At 42.4% G+C, this 15,846-nt stretch overlaps 1 protein-coding gene across 2 annotated transcripts in view; it reads right to left on the bottom strand.

Moving 5' to 3' along the window:
* Positions 1–10,428, bottom strand: part of PLEKHB2 (pleckstrin homology domain containing B2) — a 53,961-nt gene extending 43,533 nt beyond the window's left edge. For both annotated transcript variants that reach the window (XM_061135689.1, XM_061135690.1), the window contains exon 1: positions 10,306–10,428. The gene's annotated coding sequence lies outside the window, so the exon portion shown is untranslated. The remainder of the gene's footprint in view (positions 1–10,305) is intronic.
* Positions 10,429–15,846: the final 5,418 nt, after the last annotated feature.

Raw genomic sequence — 15,846 nt, 5'->3', positions numbered from 1 at the left:
CTGACTGAAATGCTGCCATACAACTTTGCTAGTGGATGTGGAACCAAGTGAACAGTGTAAAAATGTGGAGCAATAGGAAGGAGTTTCCCAAACTTCTGCGGTAAATTTTCTAAAATCTCTAATGACTGATATTAATTTGGCTATATTTGTTGGCATTCATAATAGTCAAAATAGCAGCTCAGCCTAACACTGAAATTAAGAGCAGCTTCATTTATTCACAGGTCTTCAAGAATCCAAGACCAACTTTATGTGCCTGTAAGATTAACACCCCAAGTTTGAGCAAACGCCAGGAGTTGGTGATGGACAGGGAAGCCTGGCGTGCTGCAGTCCACGGGGTCGCAAAGAGTTGGACATGACTGAGTGACTGAACTGAACTGATAATTAACATCCAGATTAATCCAGAACTGAACATTAACATCCTGGATCCACTAGCATCCAGGAAGATAAAGACTTAAAAAGAGAGTTCCTTAAGGACTGAGAACTTCCCAGTTATTTACTAACTGTATGCATCAACATTTGAGTTGCCAGATATCGTGCCTATGTTTTCTCTGGCATTTGCTTGGGAGTGAGGCTGGGTTTCTTTCACTTTTCAGGTAGATGTGACTCAAGGAGATGTCAACAAGAGAAAACTGAAAACCCAACTTGAAAATCAATTTCAGGCCACTTGAGGCAAGATTTAAAACAGGAATAAAACGGAAAAAAAACTTCTACATAGAGAGGACAACATTATAAATGTATCTCTTGCATGGCTAAATAGTTCAAAACTAATGAAGAAAGGGAAAAGTAGATTATTACAAGGTAGAAAGAAACTTGAACTGAAATTTAGCAACAGAAACTCATGACTTTTTGAAAAGGGGTAATTGTTCTGCAGACTCGGATATCTTCTTATCTGGTATCATCCTGTCTACCCTTAGTCATTATATGGAACAATATTACATGCCCAGATATTTATCTCTAATACTGGTCTCCTCTAAAAGGAACCCGTATTCCTTGAAAATGAGCTGCTTACAATTCAGGGACAAGATACCTCAAGATATGCCTAAGATGATTTATTGTCAAAAAAACAAAGGTATTCTCAAGGAAAAAAGTCAACCAGCTAAAGGGTATTTAATGGCCAAACTGTGACAACACAAGTGCCAATGTGAACACAATAATTACAGTTCATTAGAACCAACTGAGGCTAAAAGGCATCCTAAGTATAAAAATGATTCAAGCCATACAGCCACATCACTATAGAATGTGCTTGAGAAAACATACACTCTGACTTCAATTTCACAATGAAGGGGATGGTGGCTAAAAAAAAACAGGTCAAACAATCTGATTTGTGTAATTCCTTCCCCTTACTAAATAACTCAAAGTTACAGCATCAACAGTAAGAGATATTTGTTATTTACAAAAAACAAAGTCTAAGATGTTAGAATTTCTTTTTTTTTTTTTTTAACTTAAGTCTTTATTGAATTTTTTACAATATTGTTTATGTTGTTTATGTCCTGGTTTCTTGGCCATGGGGCATATGGGATCTTTGTTCCCCGATCAGGGACCAAACCTGCACCCTCTGCATTGGAAGGCAAGGTGTTAACCACTGGACCAGCAGGGAAGTCCCTAGAATTTCTTTTTTAAGACAAAAAGTCTAGAGTTCTGAGTTAAGGACTCAAATGTACTGAAACATAGGCAGCAGAGAAGACTGTAGGAACAGGCTACAAACCAACCAAAAACTTAAAAAACAAGCTCTTTATCTCCACTAAAGAGGCTAGCCGCTTCTGTCAGGTACCATGCTGGATATCACACCACTACCTGGAGCATATTGCCTCATCAGCAGGAGCATCCTCAAACCCTGGCTCCCAACCCGTGAGACATAACACAACACAGACCCCAACACTGGGCCACACAAACAAGAGACACCAAGGGTAACAAGGACATAAACAGGAACAGCTGCCTCATCTGCTCTTGAATGACCCGCCTTACCAATGCTGGACCACAGCTACATCTTTTTATCTAGAGTCTGTCCCCCGCCAAGCCCCTCCAGTATACCCTGCACCCTGATCACAAAGCAGAGGAAGAGGGAATACTGCCTATCATTCAGCCTACTTGCCCTCAGTCTTGTAGAGTATTCACATGCCACTGCCCCAAACAGGTTTATCATCAGCCTAGACCAATTCCTGGTCCTGGATCCTGCTAGCCTGTCCTGCCCTGAGGTTACCTAGGATAGGATAACTCAGTGTTCAGAAGGGAAAAAGAAAAAAAGGCAGACTTTAAACATCCACCTTCCCATTTTTCCATCTACAGTACTTAGAAATATTACATATTTCTAGAAAATCCAAATTTCTTGTCACTAAACACGTCAATTCACATGAGAGTTACTTTCAAAGAGAGAAAACACAACAGTGACATTAAAATGAGCATCCAAGACAAACAACCTATTAATAATGTGAAGATCACCCCTCCTGGTGACTGCTTAGGTATTTTCAACATTAATGACAACTTAAACACCTAATCTGCTTTCTCATGAGATGAATTTTAGTTGCATAAATCCACAAAGGCAAAAAGAACGGCAACAGAAACAAAAGCAGATGAGCTGCTAAGAACATTGTGAAAGGTCTAAAGCAAATGAACAAGTGATAACAAATATAAAATTTAGCTTTCTCTGCTTTTCATGTGCTAACAATCAAAACACAGCAAGCCAACCCTAGTCACAGAACACTGTGAAGATTTAGGATTTAGAAGCATGAGATAATTCTAAAGGTGGGGGAGATGGTCAGAATTTACTGAACATCTTTAAGAAGAGTCACTAGGCCCTCTAACACATCCAGGCTACTATCCTCCCCAATCCTGAGGATTTCCTTTCTGGAAAGGCTGAAACACAGAGGGTTTATCTAGTCTTGGTGACATGAGGGATAGCTCAGAGTGGGAGTGAAAGGCCACACTTAGCAGAGTAACAGAGTAAGTGAACATCTTGAACTTCGTGTTCTCTTCCTTTACTTAACTCCCAGACTCTTTGGGTGTGGGCAAAGGGCACAGCCCAAGACTCATTAATACGGATCTTTTTTTTTTTTCTATGAAACAAGTGACCTCTGCCTAAAACCCTAGAAGAAAGCTCACCAAGTAGTAAACTTTAAACAAACATATAAACTTTCAGTCAATTTTTTTAACATCTTGAATAGAAACAGCATGCATGTTCAGACTTCCCAGGTGGTGCTAGTGGTAAAGAATCCGCCTGCCAATGCAGGAGATGTAAGAGACACGGGTTTGATCCCTGGGTCGGAAAGACGGCCTGGAGTAGGAATATCCCCTGGAGTGGCACCCCACTCCAGTATTCTTGCCAGGAGGATCTTTTGAACAGAGGTGCCTAGTGGGCTACCATCGATACGGCTAAAGAGAGTAGGATTTGACTGAGAGTCTGAATACAGCATGTATGTTCCGGCATCTGAGGAAGCCTTGAGATAAGAGACTAAAAAATATAAGATTAAAAAAAAAAAACTGAAACTTTCACAGGAATTAGAAAAAATTGCAGGGAGCAAAGGAAAACTTTAAAAAAAAGTTATTAGGTTGGTGAAAAAGTAACTGCAGTTTTTCACTGTTGAACTTTGCCATTTGATACTGGAATACATTCTTAAATAAAAATAGTTATGTTATACATCATCTTAATGTGCATTTCTCAATTTATGTTTTTTAGCTAATGACTTATTACTTGCTGTTTATTTTATATTTATTTTAGACTATGGAAATGATGTTAGACAAAAAGCAAATTCGAGCTATTTTCTTACTCGAGTTCAAAACAGGTCATAAAGCAGTGGTGACAACTCGAAACATCAACAACCCATCTGGCCCAGGAACTGCTAATGAATGTACAGTGCAATGGTGGTTCAAGAAATTCTGCAAAAGAGATAAGAGTCTTGAAGATGAGGATTGCAGTGGCTAGCCGTGAGAAGTTGATAACCAACTACGAGCCATTACTGAAGCTGATCCTCTTAAAACTACAGAATAAGTAGCCAGAGCACTCAACGTCAACCACTCTATAGTCATTAGGCATTTGAAGCAAAATAGAAAGATAAAAAAGCTCCATAAGTGGGTGCCTCATAAGCTGACCTCGAATCAAAAAAATGGTTGATTTGAAGTGTTTGTCTTCTCTTACTGTACACAGCAACAACAAACAATTTCGCAACCTGACTGTGACATGTGACAAAAAGTGGATTTTATACAACTGGTGAAGACCAGCTCAGTTGGTGGACCGAGGAGCAGCTTCAAAGCACTTCCCAAAGCCAAACTTACACCAGAAAAAGGTCATGGTCACTGTTTACCAATCTGCTGCCAGTATGATCCACTACAGCTTTCTGAATTCTGGCGAAACCATGACACCTGAGAAGTATACTCAGCAAATCGGTGAGATACGCTGAAAACTGCTATACCTGCAGCCCACAGTGGTCAACAGAGAGGGCCCAATTTTCTCCATGACAATACCCAACTGCATTTCACACAATCAACGCTTCAAAAGTTGAATGAATTGGGCTACAAAGTTTTGCCCCTTGCGCCATATTCACCCGACCTCATGCCAACCAACTACCATTCTTCATGCATCTCGACAGTTTTTTTGTAGGGAAAACACTTCCACGACCAGGAGGAGGCAGAAAATGCTTTCCAAGAGTCCATCAAATCCTGAAGCATGGATTTTTACGCCACAGGAATAAACAAATTTATTCCTCATTGACAAAAACGTGCTGATTGTAATGGTTTCTACTTTGATTAAAAAAGATGTATTTAAGCCTAGTTATAATGATTTAAAATTCATGGTCTGAAACCTCAACTACATTTGCACCAACCTAATACTGTTATCAGAGAAATGATACACAATATTGTAGCCAAGAAACAAAATGTTCTAAAATAGGAACATTTAAAGCTCTCAGTTTAAAATGATTAATCAAATCTAAAATAGAAGAGCATAAAAGATCATAGTGGAAGAACTCTCTCCAAAAGGGGGAAAAAAAAAAAGGCCAAGAAATGAAATAAATAAATAAATAAAGGATAATCCTAGATATACAGCATTCTGCTTACAGGAGAGTTTCATAAATAAACCACCGGAAAAAAGTAGAGAAAAAATACTATACAAACATTTTCCAGAAGATGACAATGCATTTCTAGACACAAAAGCTTCAATGAGTGTCCAGCAAGATGAACTTTAAAAGATCCTCAGTAAGGTTTAAATTGAAATTGCAGACTCAAAAAAAAAAAAAAAAGAAAAAAAGAAATTGCAGACTCTACAGACAAAAAATAGAACTTAAAACTTGTGGGGCGGGTGGGGGGGCGGGGGTGGGGGGTGGCGGGGAGTGGAGTCACATAAAGGATAAGCAAAGCATAAGGGTATTTTAATCAACAATACTGGAAGCTGGAAGGCAATGGATGAGTATCTTCAAAATGCTGAGAGAAAATTATTTTCAAGCCAGAATTCCATACCAAATTATTAATCAAATAGATAAAATAAGGACATTTATACACATGCTCAAAGACTTAAGATTTACCTCCCACATACTCGACTCTGTTTCCAGAACCTAGTGAAGAAGGTATTCCACCATAATGACAGAGGAACTAGGGAGCCAATAATGAACAAAGGGAAAGAAAATGCCCAGGATGAAGGTGAAGGAAGGTCACAGGAAGATAACTGTGCCACAGGCCTAGAAAAGAAACCAGTCCAGATTGAAGGACAGTGGAAACGGACAGAAACGGACATTATCTTAAGAGACTCTGGTAAACTCAGTAAGTGCATTTACAGGAGGCAAAAGTCTTCCATGGCAGGAAGTCAAAGATTACACCTAAATCAATAGCAATGTTATTGTATCTCAAATATAAAAAAGGCAGCTAAAAAAAGGTCAAACAGTTGCCTCAAGTTAATGGAAAGGGAGTGGGTTTTTGACTCAGGTTTAAAGTGCTATTTGGATTTTCAATTTATGTATATGCATTATTTTGATAAATGTGAACATGCAGGCAATAATTTTAATTATTCTTAAATATATTTTTTAAAAATCCTTAAATGAACAACATTTAGCTGATTTTAATAGTTCTTTGCTTTCAAAATGGAGGGAGAAACTTAGTATATCTTTAGGAATCAAAAATCATAAAGTATGATTCTGATAATATGCTTTTAAAAATTCATAGAACCTAATGCTTCAGACTTTGAAGTCAAAAGAACAGCATTTAAATCCTGGCTCAATCACTTGTAAATCACCTTGGGCAAGTTACTTAGCTTTTCCAAGCCTTAGATTCTTCATCTATAAAGTGAGAATACTAATACCTACTTGGATAAGATGTTTGGAAAATTGGGTAAAATAGCTTGTGCTTGCATAGTGCATGACAGTTACTAAAACCAACAAATGGTAGCTACTCCCACAGCAATTATTACTACTATTTTTGCTATTATTTCCTCACCATCCACCTAAAACTTGCCCAAAACATTCTAGAAGACAGAAGCACATCAGGCTGCTTCTCAAATGGCTTAGAAGACTTACTAAGATGCCCCTGGCTGTCAAAATTTGAACACATAGTAGAAGGGAGAAAAAAAACACAAACCAAAAAACCCTTCCCAGAATACCTAACTTAATTAGTCTCTGAAGAAACAGTAATAGCTTTCTGACGTACCTTGCTGAATTTCACTCTCCGTGTGTGTGTGCGCGCGCACACACACAGGCGCTTAATCGCTCAGTCATGTCCGACTCTTTGTGACCTCACAGACTGTAGCATGCCAGGCTCCCCGTCCGTGGATTCTCCAGGAAAGAATACTGGTGGGGCTTACCATTCTCTTCTATAGGGGGTCTTCCCCACCAAGGGCTCAAACCCAGGACTCCTGCACAGCAAGCAGATTCTTTACCTTCTGAGCCACCAGGGAAGCTATTATTTATACCCTGGAGCAGGATCTAATACATAAACTAAAACTCATTGGTTCTACAGGGCACAGTACCAGCAAACTAGCTGCAAAATAGCCACGTTACTCACCTACCAATAAAACCTACAAAAAGTCTTAAAAATACAAATCATATTCAACACTTCATTTTTTGGGGGTGCACCTCTTGGCTTATGGGATCTTAGTTCCCCACCTAGAGATCAAACCCAGAACACACACCCTGCCCTCCCCCAACCTTGGGGCAGTGAGAGCACCCAGCCCTAACCACTGGACTGCCAGGGAATTCCTCAAGTCACTTTGAATATGAACTCAAATCACTTTAAAAATCACTGAATCCTAAAGGGGACCAATTTAAAAGATGGAAAGAATACTGCCTTTGGAATCTGACAGTTCTGAACTAAAAAGTCCACTCTGCCTGGCTCATTTAGTTAGCACTGTCTACCTTTCCAAGGAATATGACTACCTCAAGAGTGGTATCTGGAGACTTCCCTCGCAGTCCAGTGGTTAAGACTCCAAGCTCTCACTTCCAAGAGCAGTTCAATCCCTAGCTAGGGAACTAAGATCCCACAGCCACACAGCTGGGCAAAATAAAAAGTGATATCTGTTCTTTCTGTACCTACACATTTCACAAATTCACTCCCTGAGATTATCAGGAAATTTACTTACTAGGGGCTTCCCTGGTGGCTCAGACAGTAAAGAGTCTGCCTGCAATGCAGGAGACCCTGGGTGGGGAAGATCCCCTGGAGAAGGGAATGGCAACCCACTCCAGTATTCTGGCCTGGAAAATCCCATGGACAGAGGAGACAATCCATGGGATCCCATAGAGTTGGACACAACTGAGTGATCAACACTTTCACTTTCAGAGGAACTAGTATTTTAGCTGTAAAATTACTTCCTTATCAAAAGGGAGGAAAACTTTGTTCTTCAAGGACTCCAACACAGGGGACAAGGATTGGGTAATCTATTATCATTCAGAGGTCAGTTCATATTTGGTGTTGGCCATTTCACACAGCAATCAATTTTTAATAACAAACCCAATACAAGCACTCATCAAAGGACAGACTAAAACAAAGAGGCAAGAAAGTTCAACACTCTGTACTCAGGATCAAATTCAGAAGCAAATATACAGCCAATAAAATATGACTGATTCAACTAGCCCACTCTTTGTAACTTTTTAAAGAATATTTATTTATTTGGCTGCGCCAGTCTTAGCTGTGGCATGCAGGATCTTCCATCTTCATTTTTATTGCAGCGTGCAGGATTTTTAGTTGCAGCATGTGGATCTAATCTAGTTCCTTGACCAGGGATTGAACCCCAACCTCTTGCATTGGGAGTGCAGAGTCTTAGCCACTGGACCACCAGGGAAGTCCTTTTGTAACGTTTTTAATAGTTTATTTTACTCAGCTGTTTTTGGTAGTTACTGACACTAATAAAGTAATTCTTTAATTTCTTTAGACATCCAGTAAGAAAGAAAAAAAGAGGACAGGAGAAAGAACCCAAATATTAATGTAGGATAGCAACCTGATAAGTATAGCAAACCTTCTAGAGTGAATCAAGAAAAACCTCTATTTTCCCAAGAAGTAATATGACTACCTCAAGAAGGGTATCTGTTCTTTCTACACCACTGACCTACACATTTCAGAAATTCAGTCCCTGAGATTATCAGGTTATTTACTTACAGAATATGCTAACACCATTAAAAACATGCTAGTAAAGAAATGGCATTAGGTTCTGAGTTCTTTTCTGCAACCTCCTTCAGTAAGCATTTACTGACCACCTATATTTTGCCAGACACTCTCAAGTGCCAGGATAATCCTGCAACATATGTTTGATTCCTGCTCTTGGAGATTTGGGGGGGAGTGGGGGGAAGGGCCAGGGCATTAGTTAAGTCATCACTACCACACAGGAGTAAACACTAATCACAAGGGAGGACCAGACAAGCACCAGCCCAGCTCTCTCCCCAACAACCACCTTCTATCAATAACCATCAGACCAGTCCAACCCAGCCCAGGGTTAAGAACTTCCCGGGTCCAGGGGACAAGCTGAGCACAAGAGGACCAGCTGAACGAGCAGTCTTGCTGCACATGAACATAAACACATCTATTGTACTTTGGTCATTATTTGTCAGACAAACATTAAGGGTCGTAAGCAAAAGGTAGTTAACAGGTAATTAGCTCCGGGCCCTAATTCGTGACTGAGACAAGTCACTTCCTGCACTGGAACTGGTCTCCTCCAAGTCCGTCAAGACCCAGGAACTTCCTTTCCTTTCGACAAAAGCGCTGCTCCGTCTGGCAGTGGCTCTACCAGGTCCCATTCAGAAAAGACATTTTAAAAAACGAAAGCTTCTCAGGAGTCACAGTCAACAGTCAATTCCAGCATGGTTTAGAATTAATCATGTCCCCCTAGATGTTTTGATACTGTGACCGGCTCACCTCATTCCTTTCTCCGCTCACCCTGGAAACCTGGAATTTTACTATTCGGTCATTTATAAACACTTTCCTGTGTTAAGTCACTCTACTTTTAAGTTAAAAGAACAAAAAACACTACTCCGACGCGAAATGAAAACCCCTGATCCCTGAGATTCCTAGTGTACTTATCAGGCGAGACAACCAAATGTCAAAAAAAGACATACTACAACTAGGAGCACTTAAAACTTAAGACACTGCAAAACCGAGAGTAGGTAAAAGAAACCAAGCGGAGAAGGGCCCCACACGCGAGCGCAAAGCTTCAATGCCATTCCAGACTCCTTCTTAAGGAGGATGAGACCTCCGGGTGGGAGGAGAACCAGAGAGTCCAAATCCCCTGGGCCGGCGGGACAGCAGGGGCGGAGTTCTGCGCCCAGACTGCAGACGGGCAGCGGGTCGGCGGGAGCACCTGCAGGAAGCCGGGCAGCAGCAGGAGCGCTCCAGCTGGCCGGGCGGCTCCAGGGGCGGCTCCAGAGAGGGAGGGAAGGAGCCGCTGGGGGGTCAGTCCGGATGGGGCGCGGGCGGGCAGTTCCAAAGGAGGCTCCAGAAGGAGAGAAAAAAGGGACGAAGGGAGGGGGGTTTCCTCTGGAGAAGACACGGGCGGACGGCTACAGGAGAGGCTCCGAGGGATCGCAGGGGCGGAGCGCGACGGTCTGCAAGGGGGATCCGCTTGGCGGAGGCGAGGGCGGCGGCTCTCGGACAAGCTTGGGAGGGACCGGGGGAAGGAGGGAAGCAGAGAAGGAGGGGGAAACGGAGGAGAAAGGAGGGGGAAGGGAAGGGCGCGGGCGGGGCTGGGAGGCGCCGATGGGCCTCTCCAAAGGAGGCTCCGGAGGGACCGCCGCCGGGGTGGGGAACGGGGGGCGCGGGCCTGGGGTCTCCTCGGATGGGCGCGGGGTGGGTGGGCCCGGCCTGAGGGGGTCTGGGTCGGCGAAATCGGACAGGAATATTCACCTGCAAAGCCTCCGGCCACCACCGCGCACAGAAAGAGGTCCGAAGCGAAAGGACACCGCCGGGTTCCGCGGCTCCGGCGGCCTCTCGCTGGCGTCCTGGCCGCCGTCAGACGTCACGCCTCCCCGGCGCGCATGCGCATGGCACGCGAGGCTGGCCGGAGGTGCGGCGGGGTTCTAACGAGCCTGACTAATGGGGGGCGGGCTGGGCCGGAGGGTCAGGCTTCAGTTTCATCTGAAAAGAACAGTAGATTCCCCTGATATTGCTTGTAAATACCACTTTCCCGGAAAAGGAGCTGGGCAGGGCTCTTGAGAGATACCGATGAGTCTAGAACTGGGGCAGGGAAAGAATGACTGAGTCTGCAGCATCCCGTAGCGCCTGAAGTCGGGAATGCTCAAAAATACGTGTAGGTTTGTCAAGGGACAAAGGACTCAACCTGCCAGAGCTCCCAGTGCCCAAACCTGGCACAGTTACAATTTAGAATATAAAGTGAGTATACTAGAGTCTATTCTGCTGTAAATAAATAAATGTATTATTTGGGAAGGGAGCTAAGTCTTCCTTATAGAAGAATTCTAATGAATCACACTCCATCCAGAGGATTTATTAGTCGCCACTCACCCACCCTTGAGCATGAGCTGTGCATAGTCATTTCCTCCCAGGGTACGTGTTGGCAAAAAGAAAAATTACTTCACGGTGAAGAAACCTGTCAAACACTACTCAACCACATGATCAAGGTTAACATAAACAGCAATGTCTTTTTCATAGTATTTACCCTTGATATGACATAATGACAAGGTCACTTTTCCTACAGTCTTACCGCAAAAAGCATAACCCTAGTCTAACTATGAGAAGAACATCAGACAAATCTCACTTGAGGGATATTCCACAAAATGCTTCTCCAGTATTCCTCAAAACTCAAGTAGTGAAAAACAAAGAAAGACTGAGAAACTCACATGCAATGTAGTGTCGTGGATGGGATCCTGTAACAGAAAAGAAAAAAAAAGATGTCAGTGAAAGAATTCATGAATTCCAAATTCTTATTTTAGTTAATAGTAATTATTAGCCATTTTTAGTTCTGACAATTGTAGCACGTTATGTAAGACGCTAACATTAGGGGAAACTGAGTGACAGACATACTCTTTCAGTATCTTGGGGGATGCTGACTCTCTCAGTAGAGCTACAGGTCTAATTCTGACTACCTTCAGTGTTAGATTTCTTTCAGAGCTTGGATTAGGAGGGTTCAAAAATACACTGAAAGATGACTCTGTGAAAGTGCTGTACTCAGTATGCCAGCATTTATGGAAAACTCAGCAGTGGCCACAGGACTGGAAAAGGTCAGTTTTCATTCCAATCCCAAAGAAAGGCAATGCCAAAGGATGCTCAAACTACTGCACAATTGCACTCATCTCACACTCTAGTAAAGTAATGCTCAAAATTCTCCAAGCCAGGCTTCAGCAATACGTGAACCGTGAACTTCCAGATGTCCAAGCTGGTTTTAAAAAAGGCAGAGGAACCAGAAATCAAATTGCCAACATTCACTGGATCATCAAAAAAGCAAGAGAGTTCCAGAAAAACATCTATTTCTGCTTTATTGACTATGCCAAAACCTTTGACTGTGTGGATCACAATAGAAAATTCTGAAAGAGATGGGCATACCAGACCACCTGACCTGCCTCTTGAGAAACCTGTATGCAGGTCAGGAAGCAACTGGACATGGAACAACAGACTGGTTCCAAATAGGAAAAGGAGTACGTCAAGGCTGTATATTGTCATCCTGCTTATTTAACTTATATGCAGAGTACATCATGAGAGACGTTGGGCTGGAGGAAGCACAAGCTGGAATCAAGATTGCTGGGAGAAATATCAATAACCTCAGATATGCAGATGACACCACCCTTATAGCAGAAAGTGAAGAGGAACTGAAAAGCTTGATGAAAGTGAAAGAGGAGAGTGAAAAAGTTGGCTTAAAGCTCAACATTCAGAAAAAAAAAAAAGCTCAACATTCAGAAAACTGAGATCATGGCATCCGGTCCCATGACTTCATGGCAGATAGATGTGGAAACAGTGGTTGACTTTATTTTTCTGGGCTCCAAAATCACTGCAGGTGGTGATTGCAACAATGAAATTAAAAGACACTTACTCCTTGGAAGAAAAGTCATTACCAACCTAGACAGCATTTTAAAAAGCAGAGACATAACTTTGCCAACAAAGGTCCGTCTAGTCAAGGTTATGGTTTTTCCGGTGGTCATGTATGGATGTGAGAGTTGGACTATAAAGCTGAGCACCGAAGAACTGATGCTTTTGAACTGTGGTATTGGAGAAGACTCTTGAGAGTCCCTTGGACTGCAAGGAGATCCAACCAGTCCATCCTAAAGGAGATCAGTCCTGGGTGTTCATTGGAAGGAGTGATGTTGAAGCTGAAACTCCAATACTTTGGCCACCTGATGGGAAGAGCTGACTCGTTGGAAAAGACCCTGATGCTGGGAAAGATTGAGGGCAGGAGGAGAAGGGGATGACAGAGGATGAGATGGTTGGATGGCATCATCGACTTAATGGACATGTGTTTGGGTGGGCTCCGGGAGTTGGTGATGGACAGGGAGGCCTGGCGTGCTGCGGTTCATGGGGTCACGGAGAGTCGGACACGACTGAGCAACTGAACTGAACTGAAAAATACACTGGCATATCATCTTTGTGTGACAGGACTCCGGAGGACTTATTTCTTCTTCATACTTTTCTGTACTTTTGAAATTTTCTTTAATGAATCAGTGAAACAACTTAAAAACCATTTTAACAAATTAACAAGAAAAAGTAGTACTTGAGTCCAGTTGTAGGTAGATAGATGTCTGGGAACTGGAGCAGGTACACCTGTTAGTAAGTTTTCTGCTTTAGTAAAATTGGCTTTCTGTCCAAGCTTGCTGACAAGAAAAGTTCAGTAGGGAGAAAGCTAACCTTGGGTAAGTCACACATTTCCCAATACTGAATATGTGGCCGATACTGAAAGGTGTGCTTCAGGCAACCACACTGGAACTGTTTCCATCAGTTGCCTGGCTCCTTGGCTCCATTCATTGTGTGGTGCTCAACTCAAGCAAACCACACCGTGACCTGATAAGCCCTACTTCCCAATTACCAGTACTGCTTTATATTGAAAAACTGAAAGTGATAAGTTCTTGTGGTTAAAAAAGAATATCTAGATAAGACATGGGACTTGCCTGGTGGTCCAGTGATTAAGAATCCACCTGCCAATGCAAGGGACACGGGTTTGATCACTCGTCTGAGAAGATTATATATGCTGCAGGGCAATGAAGCCCATGCACCACAACCGCAGAGCCTGCGCTCTAGAGCCAGAGGGCAGCAGCTCCTGAGACCCGAGCGCCTAGAGCCGGTCCTCCTCAACATGCGAAGCCACCAGAACGAGAAACCCGCACACCACAAAGAAGAGTGGCCCCTAATCGCTGAAACTAGAGGCCAGCAACGAAAACCCAGCACAGCCAAAAGTAAATTTTTAAAAATTTAAAAATAGGACATGAAGTAAAATATCATCTCCCTGCCACACCCCACATAATCTGGAATGAGAATCTTCCAAGCAACAGGTGGTAATAGACATATAGACATTCTTTTATTTCCCACTTCCTTTACCTGTTCTAAGTGAATCACAACTGCTCCTGTTCTATTTATGCATTACTGCCCCCTCCCCCGCCCCCGGCAATCCATAGTATCTGTCTATCTCTCCAAAGCAGAGGTACCACTTGGGGTAGAGCAGTAGAACTTCACCAGCTTCACAGTTTTCATCAGTACCCCAAATCCCTCCCAACAGACATACAATTCTAGTGAGAACAGACTCTGGGGCAAGTCAAAGCAAAGTCCAACCCAGATCAGGAAGCTCTTCCACCAAACCTGATACACTTTTGCTCCTACTATGAGGAAGTGCTGAAACTGCCTCTATTGGTAGGAAACAAGTTTTTGTACACTTAAATTTGACTTTATTTTGCTCTCAACATCTACTGAGAAGTCTTGGCTTTCTTCAGTTGAGTTCATTTCTTCTGAGGAGATCAGTTGGGTTTTTGTTCACTATATATATGAAACTACCATCATACAAGAACGGGGAAGACAGATGAGGTCCAGCTGTGGCACAGGCAGCCTTGCAGTTACTATTCCTGTTTCCAGGTTCATTTCTCACCACGTATCCCCTCTGCCCCCATCACACCTGCTCTGGGTTGCAGCTTTTTCTGCCTATTTGAATTATCCACTTGAAAATGAGTCCCTTCCCTCCCCAAATGCATGCACCAGGGCCTCTACTGCTGCTTCAGTTTTCTCTGATGTCTATTATTTTTTAAACATTTATCATCTATTTCATAAAAGTCTAAGGAGAAATGGGAAATTATGTTCTTGATCTGCCATCTTGAATCAGAAGCCTCCGACCCCAATTGCTTTCTTTCATGATCAGTTATCTCAAATTTTCAGTTAACTGAGTGTCCTTTAACTTATTTTCTAGAACTATTCGGGACTTTTAAAAAGACCTTCTTGGGGGACTTCCCTGGTGGTCCAGTGGTTAAGAATCCACCTGCCAATGCAGGGACACCGGTTTGATCCCTGCTCAGGGAAGATTCCACGTGCCTCGAGGCAACTAAGCCCACGAGCTTGCCTGTGTCAGCACACTAAAGCCCTCGAGCCTCAACAGTGGAACGCAGAACAAGGAGAAGCTCGTGCAATACACACTGCAACTAGAGAGTAGCCCCCACTTGCCCCAACTAGGAAAAATCCACACGCAGGACCAAAGACCCAGTGCAGCCAGAAAAACTTTTGGGGACTTCCCTGGTGGTCCAGTGGCTAAGACTCCGAACTTCCAAAGCAGGGGCCCTGAGTTTGATTCCTGGTCAGAGAACTAGACCCCACATGCCACAACTAAGACCCAGTGCAGTCAAATAAATAAATATTGAAAAACAATTCTTAAAATACCTTTTCTTTTACCTTAACAGGGTCTTGGAAGGGAAGAGACATAGATCTCTGTGTTCATCCCAATGTGCAAAACCAGAACAGAGTTATACACTCTCCAAAACGTTGCCTCCAGCTAGATAGTGAATAGAAAACAGTATTTTCCTACTAAACCCTCAATTTATATATAGTTGACAAGAAAAAAACATTGACTCCAATAAAAAAAAACAGGCAAAGGATATATGAATAAATCTTTCCTATAAAAAAATATAACAAATATTTTTAAATGACTCTTGGCTGGAATCTAACAAATGCAAATTAAAACAAATGAAATATTGATATTCAGTGATCAATTTTAAAAAGATTTTTAGTGAAATACTCAATAGAAGAGATAGGGACAGAGTAAAGGGACAAAGCAGGTGATTAAGTAGTTAATGCCACTTGGAGATTAAAGCAGAAAAAAGTATGAGACACCCCTGTAAGTTAATGATTACTCAAGAAAGCAGGTATACTTAAGCACAAAACCAAGCAGCCTGGCTTAGCAATAAAACCATGCATCAGAAGCATGAGACATGACCCAAAACAATAAAACAATGGTGGCAAGATCCATAT

The sequence above is a fragment of the Dama dama genome, chromosome 33, assembly GCF_033118175.1.
Source record: "Dama dama isolate Ldn47 chromosome 33, ASM3311817v1, whole genome shotgun sequence".
Taxonomy (NCBI): Eukaryota; Metazoa; Chordata; class Mammalia; order Artiodactyla; family Cervidae; genus Dama; species Dama dama.
This window is presented reverse-complemented; position numbering and strand designations above follow the sequence as displayed.